The sequence below is a fragment of the Betta splendens genome, chromosome 2 (assembly GCF_900634795.4).
Source record: "Betta splendens chromosome 2, fBetSpl5.4, whole genome shotgun sequence".
Lineage (NCBI taxonomy): Eukaryota > Metazoa > Chordata > Actinopteri > Anabantiformes > Osphronemidae > Betta > Betta splendens.
This window is the reverse complement of record NC_040882.2, coordinates 13,958,317-13,966,694: the sequence shown is the minus strand read 5'-3', so window position 1 is coordinate 13,966,694 and position 8,378 is coordinate 13,958,317. Positions and strand designations below refer to the sequence as shown.

At 50.5% G+C, this 8,378-nt stretch overlaps 1 long non-coding RNA gene across 1 annotated transcript; it reads right to left on the bottom strand.

Annotated features, from left to right (window-relative positions):
• Nucleotides 1-2,023: 2,023 nt before the first annotated feature.
• Nucleotides 2,024-3,919, bottom strand: LOC129603480 (uncharacterized). Its single transcript, XR_008693361.1, has 2 exons — nucleotides 2,839-3,919; nucleotides 2,024-2,563 (listed from the first exon to the last, which is right to left on the bottom strand). It is a non-coding gene; the product is annotated as an uncharacterized LOC129603480 (long non-coding RNA).
• Nucleotides 3,920-8,378: the final 4,459 nt, after the last annotated feature.

The following is an 8,378-nucleotide window of genomic DNA, read 5'->3' as shown; positions in this document are numbered from 1 at the left end:
GCATGTGTCAAATGGAGAAAGTAGGGTTGGGGTGAAAGAGATGGATAGAAACAAGGCACAGCTAATGACGGAGGCTGTATTTTTCTGTGAACCCCGTGTGCCGCCATGTTCGTGTGCACTGTACAGCTTAAAAAGAGGCGCGTGGACGTGCCCGACCCAAACGGCTGGGATATTACGCAGAGCAAGAGACGAGGGGCCTTCGCTGAATACCGATGAGGCTCAGCACAAAGCTGCACCCTGGCCTCATTAACCTGTCCGAGCCCAGCTTTGTTTTTCCTGCAAACACTCCCATCGTCGCATCCACGGGGGCTTCAGGAGATAGACTGTAGACAGAAACCAGAGGAAGAGGAGGCAGAAGACAATGAAGAACGAAGAAAAGTGGGATGAGGAAGAGGAGGGTGAGAAAGATGTCGACAAAGACCAAAACTAGCAGGTTAAGAATCAGCAATTTGTTGTGCATGACTTAAAGCAGGTAGTATTCATAATAGACTTCAGTTTGACTCCAAAATCTTAGAAAGTGTCAGAAAGAAGAAACCGAGCAGAGAAGCAAAAGATGCCGAACATGTGAAAGGAAAACTGCTGTAAGGAGGTTTTAAATATTTTGAAAAGTGCCAGATGGAAAAATGGGGAAAGTGGATTCTTTTGTGATGAAGGAGGAAACAAAACAAAACAAAACTCGACACCAAAACAAAACACGGATCACACCGTCTCCCATCACACGTCCGACTAAAGAGGAAGGAGAGGAGGTGGAGAGGAAGAAACTAGGACGGGGGGTTTGTGCTCTTTCATATGCCTCGGCACAGCGCGCCGTTGTGTTGTTAGTCAACACATGTGGCAACGTGAGTGTGTGTGTGTGTGTGTGTGTCGTAGCACGGGAGATTTCAATTTCATCTTTAATGGAAACGGCGCACGGGGGAAACAAATAAAATGCGAAGGAGAAGAGCAAATCCGCACAGCAGAGGCCCAGTCGGAATAGATGATGAGGCCGACGTGAAGTAAACATTCAGCTGTTCACGGAACGAGCGGAGCGCCAGCACGGGGAAGGCGAAGGCGGGCAGGAGGAGGCCGGGGGCTCCGTCACGGCGTGGCCCACGGTCAGAGGCCTCGCTTACAGCGGAGCGGCCGTGGAGTCAGAAAGCATCAGGACGAACAGATTAGATACAGACTATTGGCTCGGATGAGGCCTCATATAGATCAGTGACGGCCCAGCGGGGAGGTCCAAAGCACGGAGCCGCGCTCTGAAAGATGGGATCCGCTGAGACGGTCCAGGCTCTGACAAGCAACAGGCTACGGGCTGAACCCGAACCCCGACCCTGAACAAGCGAACGCCCCGGGAACTAGTACAGTGACAGGAAGACTACAGCAGAGTACAACCCAGGAAGTGTCAGATGCTGTTTGGCTTCATTTCAGTCTCCACTGATCCACTTAATTATTCCCGGATCAGCCTTTGTTCCGGCGCAGAGGATCAACTCTCCACGAGACTCTTCTCATCGCTGCAGGTACGGCTGATTAAACATTCTGGCAAAGAACCACACGGTGAAAATGAGTCAATCGTACATCATTTTGCCAGTTCACATTAACGCTGATTAAGGCGGTGATGACCGTCATTAAAATTAATACAAAGTGACACACGCACACACACACGCACGCACGCACACACGCACGCACACACACACACACACACACACACACACACACACACACACAGCTGACGTCAGAGCACAGCGGGCGACCTCGCCCTCCGGCGGCGGCCATCTTTGCTGAAGTTAAACAACCGACATGTGGATCACGGCGCGTGTGCGTGGATGTGAACACACGGCGACTGACGCCGCCAAGCAAAAACACATTTCATTATTTCACTTCAGACGAGGACAAAAAGTCGCCGCTGATTAGTCCGAAGGTGAAATGATGTTGTGTTTACACAACAAATGTCTGAGACTGGGTCACATCTTTCTTCCTTATCAAAGAGCAAACGAGCAAATTACCTCCCTGCGTCCCTGCACAGTTATTATGATCAGCAGCGCCGCGAATGACAAGCATTTTAATTTGCACTCAGTGAGTAACAGAACAGCCATGGAAGGTGTCTGTGAAGATTTCCACCTAATGCTGAGCTCCCTGTGCAGCACAGACAGTATGTAGCGCTGTCATTTAGCCGTTTAAACAGCTCCCTGCGTTTGTTTGAGGTGGATCACTCTTCATGGATCAGGGGAACCTGATCCTTTGTTCGAGCCAGATCTCCCCAGAGCCTCTGTGAGCGTCGGTGTGGAACAGTGGAACTTTCCCCTTTGCCCCCAGTTTGATTGTTTCACTGTAGATATGTCCTAAAAAAGGTTGGGCTTCAGGAGAAAATCCTGGTTTATGCTGGAAAAGCTTTAAGGCAAACAAACAGGAAACGGACACTGTCACTGTCTTATTGAGTCTCGGATGGTTGTGATCAAAAGGCAAATTTCTGTGAACGGCAGGATGCGCTCATTCTCCCGCTTCCAGCGCTGAGTCCAGGCAGCGACGCCGAGCGTCCTGGAGGCGTCTCCACAGCCGGACTCTTTCCAGGACCGGAGCCAGTCTAATAAAATGGAAATAAAGTCAAACATCTCTGAAGAATAAATAAAAGCTCCATTACATAAAGTTTTGTTTGTGCAATGAGTTTGAGTCGAGCTTCGATGAAGGGGCGTTACTGATGCACGGGAAACTGCTGAGGCAGCGCAAACAGGCCGATTTACACAGTGACGTCTGACAGGAATGCATGTACTGTACAGTACAGGTGTGTGTGTGTGTGTGTGTGTGTGTGTGTCTCTGTGTGTGTGTGTGTGTGTGTGTTGTTTGCACACATAGATTTACCTCGGGTCACAAGGACGAAGCTGTTTGCTTTAACTCTAGACTCATCACTTCGTCTTCACGATGACTCAGCAGCTTTTACTGTCCTCTCTCTTGTGTCTGACTCATTAAAGCCCCAGCGAGCTTCAAATCGCGGCTCCAAACGGAACGAGGAAGCTTTTCTCAGATAGCCGACCTGCGGAGGCTCTTCACATCTGCAGCCGTCCAATTCAGCGTCGGAGACCGACCGGCCGTGTGTGTGTGTGTGTGTGTGTGTGTGTGTGTGTGTGTGTGTGTGTGTGTGTGTGCGAGTCTCTGCATCATAATTACCGCTCCCTCCCCATCTTCACAAACATCTCCTGCATTCATGTTGCTGCTTATCTGCCTTCCACAAATAGCTCTGCATACAAACGCGGCGTGCGCCACTGTTGCGTCTCCCATTTGAATTTGTATCGCTCACCAGCTTTCATGCGTCTCCGCTGGCGCTGCAGGTGTTCGCCACTCAGCAGGCGCCGCTGAATGGATGACAGTCAAACTGACATTTTAGACGTTAGCGCAACATTTCTATTCCGACACAGTGCACGCTGGGAAATTACATTTACTACCTCCAATCTGTGTTTTCTGCACAAAATAGCTCATACGTTATCGATAACACGCAGTCCGACTGAATGGGTAATTTGGGATGAAGTCTTTTAGTGCTGTTTGTCTAGTTCTGGGTGTTTACAGCTATTTCAATATCTTTTGATCCTCGCGAGGCTGTAGCACATGTTGAACTCGCAAAAAGGCTTTTGGGTTTTTTTTTCCAACTCGATTTCAGAGACAACACAAAGACGCCACAGACTAAACTGAACATAACAACACAATAAAGGCCAGCTTGTGTTTCCTGAGCGTCTGTGGTGTTTGGGCCCGTTTTAGGGTCGGGACGCTCTGAAATCACCCTGGAATGGTTCGTCCTTCAGACGCCTGGAAGCCCAGACGGTCTCCTAACCACACAGGCACCGAAAGAAACAGCTCCTTTTCACCTGGGTTCACGCAGAGACTAGACACCCTGCACAGGAGACTGCTGGGACTGACGAGTCGGTGAAAACACAAGATACTGAGCAGGAACACGTCACCACCCCCCCCACCCCCACCCTCGTCATCATTCCTGACGACTAGAGAAAAACAAGTAGTTCCTTACAGCACAGGCGCACTGATGCAACGGGATCCATTCTGCAGAACATCTGGCAGATTCTGGCGACCTGAACCAAGTCACACCTTAGTAACAACACGTGAGGCCACTCCAGTGTTTCATGTGTTTGGGCCTTGTTCATCTTCCAGGTCGTGGCTCAGGCTCAAGATCTTGACGGAGCTGTCGTAGCGGTGGCCGCTGCAGCGTCTCATCCTCTGATCGTGCTCTGACAGATGAAACAGGATCAGAGAAGAACAGGAGCAAACGCTTAAGTGGAAGCAGAGAGAAAATAGAATGCACATTACATAATAAACAACAAACTGTACCTGGAGGACACGTCACCCTTGAGTCCTTTGTTCTGTTCTAACTTTATTTGGTTATTATAGATATTGTGTGAACACCGATGTTGAACAAGACACCTTTGGCGATGTAAATTATGCATGGAACCAAAAAAAAAACAACAATATAGTGGAGAAGCGAGCGGTCCGTCTCCGTATGTGGTGCATATACAGTACCACACGGCTCAAACACTTCCCTGCACTTTCATTACGGTGGAGCGGCGGGAGCCGGGAGCCCCTGCTGTCTGTCAAACATACGGCTCATACGTGCATCCGCTCGCTCGCTCGCTCACGTCGGCTGCCTCGCTTTAAGGCCACAGATGAGGAACGAGCAGGGAGATGAGGCGGGAGACGAGGGGAACGCTGGGGCTTGAGGTGAGGCTGGGAGGATGAAGGCGGGAGCATCGCTGGGAGGAAAAGGTCGCGGAGGTCACGGAGCCAACGCTTGGGTGGGAGGTGAGAGGAAGCATGAGATCGCCCGAGTCCTTCATGAATTTTGTACAGAAACTTTTGTCTCCGTTTTACCAAACATAATAAAAAGACCATTCGGCCACTGCTTCTGCTCAGAAACAGCAGAAAATACGTAAAATACCCACCAACATTTGTTATAAACCGGGGAATAAAGTTGGTAAAGGCAGGAAAAGGTGTAAGATGCAATAAAGGGGAAAGCAGCGGTCTGAGTCCAGAGGGGAGCGATAAAGGAGAAACACTCTGACCACTGAGAGGGAAGAGCGCTCAAATGTGGCTTCTAATTTTTCCTCTGTATCGCTGACTCCAGCGGGCCGTTATTAAAGTTCTGCCTGATGTGGCCGATGCTATTAACAATAAAAACCTCATTCCAGATAAAGGACGGTGGAAGTGGCCGTGTGCCGTGAAGGCGCCTGATGCTGGAAAACAAACAGACGCGTCCCCTTTTTGTTTTCTATGCAAAGGCTCATAAAAGAATTGTGGAGATTCCCAAGTGGCTCTGACGGATTAGAACCGGGTTCAATTTAAACGCAGACCTTCCACATTTCCATATGAAAGGCAGAGGTTTTCTCTTTAATGATGACGATGTTCCAATCTGAAACCTTCTTCTTGTCATCCTCGGATTCTAATTTCCGATGAGCCGTTTTGAACCCCGCCTCCCGTTCCTGACGTCGTCCGGGGTCTTCGGGACGCCAGGGCCCGTCGGCCCCGTCTTCTCCAGGCTCCCAGGGCCCATCCGGAGCGCTGGGCACCACGCTGAGCTAACGCGTTGTGACCTGTGCTGCAGCTTGTCTCTTTCATGCAGGTAGCAGTGAGACAGCATGCATAAAACATGGCTGGCATGTCAGCGCCGGTTCATCCCAACAGGGGCGGCCCAGGCGGACGCGCTCTCCCCTCACTGGCTCCTCTCTGTGTGAAGCCGTACTGTACATGGGGCTTTTCATGTGAATTGAACATCTCTATTCGGGTCTGTTATGAGCGCCGTGACAAGAACAAGTGGTTCTTTTCCAGCGGTAACACACTGAGTCTCAGACCTTGGAACTGGGGCACCACCAGGCGGAAGATGGATGACTTGGTTCAGCACAAAACTGTGAAACGCTTCCCTGTTTGTGTCTGAGGGAGACTAATATTGGTGGGACTCCCCGGTCTGAAGGAAATGTCAGCGCAAGATAAACAAAGACTTTATTGCCTCTTCTTACTTTGCCTTTCTTATGCAAAACATCATACGTACACAATAATGGCTGGCATCATATTTCTTCACATGCGGTGTGGCTTATCTCCAAAGTGTGTGTGTGTGTGTGTGTGTGTGTGTGTGTGTGTGTGTGTGTGTGTGTGTGTGTGTGTGTGTGTGTGTGTGTGTGCGTGCGTGTGTGCGTGTGTGCGCTCTATCACATCTGTCCGTACAATCATCTTAAAAATCTGGAACCGAACGCTTTAATATTTTCCTGGACTGGATGGGTTCCTAGAGGACAGATGGTCAGATGGAAGGCTGCCTCCTCCGTCGTCTCATTTTCTCCTGGATAGTATGAGACGTCTCCTCAAATCACCCAGGGGTGAAAATAACCATCTAATTATATGTTAAACGTGACTTGTGTAATTTCCCTTTCAAACACAAGGCCGCGTGTCAGAGCTAATTAATCTCCTCTTCCTCCGCCTGGAGGACACCTAGCAAGGTTTACAGAAACTCTGCTTATCTTAACGGCTCCAGAGTCAATAGAGAACTCGGCTTCTTGGTCCAGTGGAGATCAAGTCCACACACACACACACACACACACACACACACACACACACACACACACACACACACACACACACACACACACACACACGCACTCCGTTTCACAGCGTTCCACTGATGCGGTGACGCAACGGCTGGATGGGAAACAAAAGAAAACCCCAACAACCGAATAAGTGTGGAAGAAGGAGTGTTGCATGATGGGTAAACAAATCACTACTGGCAACAAGGCAACAGTGAATCAAACAATAAACACACTGTAAGCCTTTGAATCTGCTAAGCAGCAGCTACGGCGCTAAGTGTGTGCAGTGGACAGGACTTGATGACGGCCGGGCGACACGCAGCCCACTTTCTGTCCGTGAGGCGGATGAGCCAACTCGTTAGATGAGCTTCAGCTGCAGTCGTACTTGGCTGAAGCTCTTAAAGTCGCCTCAGAGTGGCACACGACATTCCCACATTCTTAATAAGACCAGAAAAACGGATTATCGGCATTAGGCTCGCCTCTTTTTGGACCACGCTGCAAACAGCTGGAAGAACCCTCGCTCCTGGCGCGCACACACACACACACACACACACACACACACACACACACACACACACACACACACACACACACACACACACACACACACACACACACACACACACACACACACAGACACTGTTTGTTGTGAAGCTGGGCCAAACTTTCAGTCTGCTGAGTAAACTGTTTGGAGACGTTTTTTACGCTGGCGAGTCGCGCCGCCGTCCTTCAGGAACAACAACAGGCAAAAAGACAACTCAACAAACCAGTGAAACCACTGCAACCACTGCCCTGCCTCTCGACAGCAGAGCAGAAAACTACACATCTGGAATAAACTCCCCCCGATATCCTATTTCATATCACATCTTCCATCCTGCGCTTTCTGTACCTATTTATAACCACAAATCTCCTGCTTTCGCTGCCTGAAACGTTACAGCTCGTACAACTACGCGAGTGTTGTGATTATTAATTAAAGCAGACAAGGGTAAACAACATGAACTGAACAAACACTGCTTTTGAAAGGAGCGCGAGACGTCTCCATGAATGATTCAAAGTGCATGAAGAGCGTGGCGTGCGCGCATGCGTGGGTGCGTTATCTACTGCAGTGACCGGAGCCTCGGTTCCAGCTGCGCTGCCAGCGACTGATGCGCTGCAAGTGTGAGTGTTTTATTTGGGGCCGGGAGGAAAGACCAGGATTTGGGGGGAATCACAAAGCAATTCCGTGCGGCTGCATTCAACCCCCCCCCCCCCCCCATCTTTCTGCACATCAGAGGGGAGCTCGTTATTCGGGGAAATCGTGGCTCCGGCGCCTTGAACACAAGGAGAGAGCCTCATATCCTCTGCCCTGCTTTGCATTAGTGCACGCGGGTGTTTCCAGTCAGCATCGGGGCCGACGCTCTCGTCCGATCTGCAGGAGCAGCGACCGCGCTCCCCCGCGACATTCACCGTGCTGCCAAAGTAGCTCCTCTCCACCTGGACCAGTTCTCCACACAGGACATGAACGTGTACATGTACATGTACAGCATCCCTCCTGCCTGTGTCTCACTCTCTCTGCGCCGTCGGACCTAATTCCTAAGGAGAGCAATTTTGCTCTTACTCAAAATTCCCGATCCGAGCGCCAATCTCTGGGTTTTACGGCTTTCCTGGGGATCGGGCGCGCGGCGCAGCGTAAGCCCCTGAAAGGAATTTCATGTGAGAGGAAGGAGGGCGCCCAGTCAGCCAAGCCCGCGCAGATCTCTTTCGCAGATTCTCCGTCTCTCACGCTCCCCGTATCTGGGAACGCAGAGACGCGCTGCCGGGCTTTTGACTTTGGGCTGCACAGATCTTGAC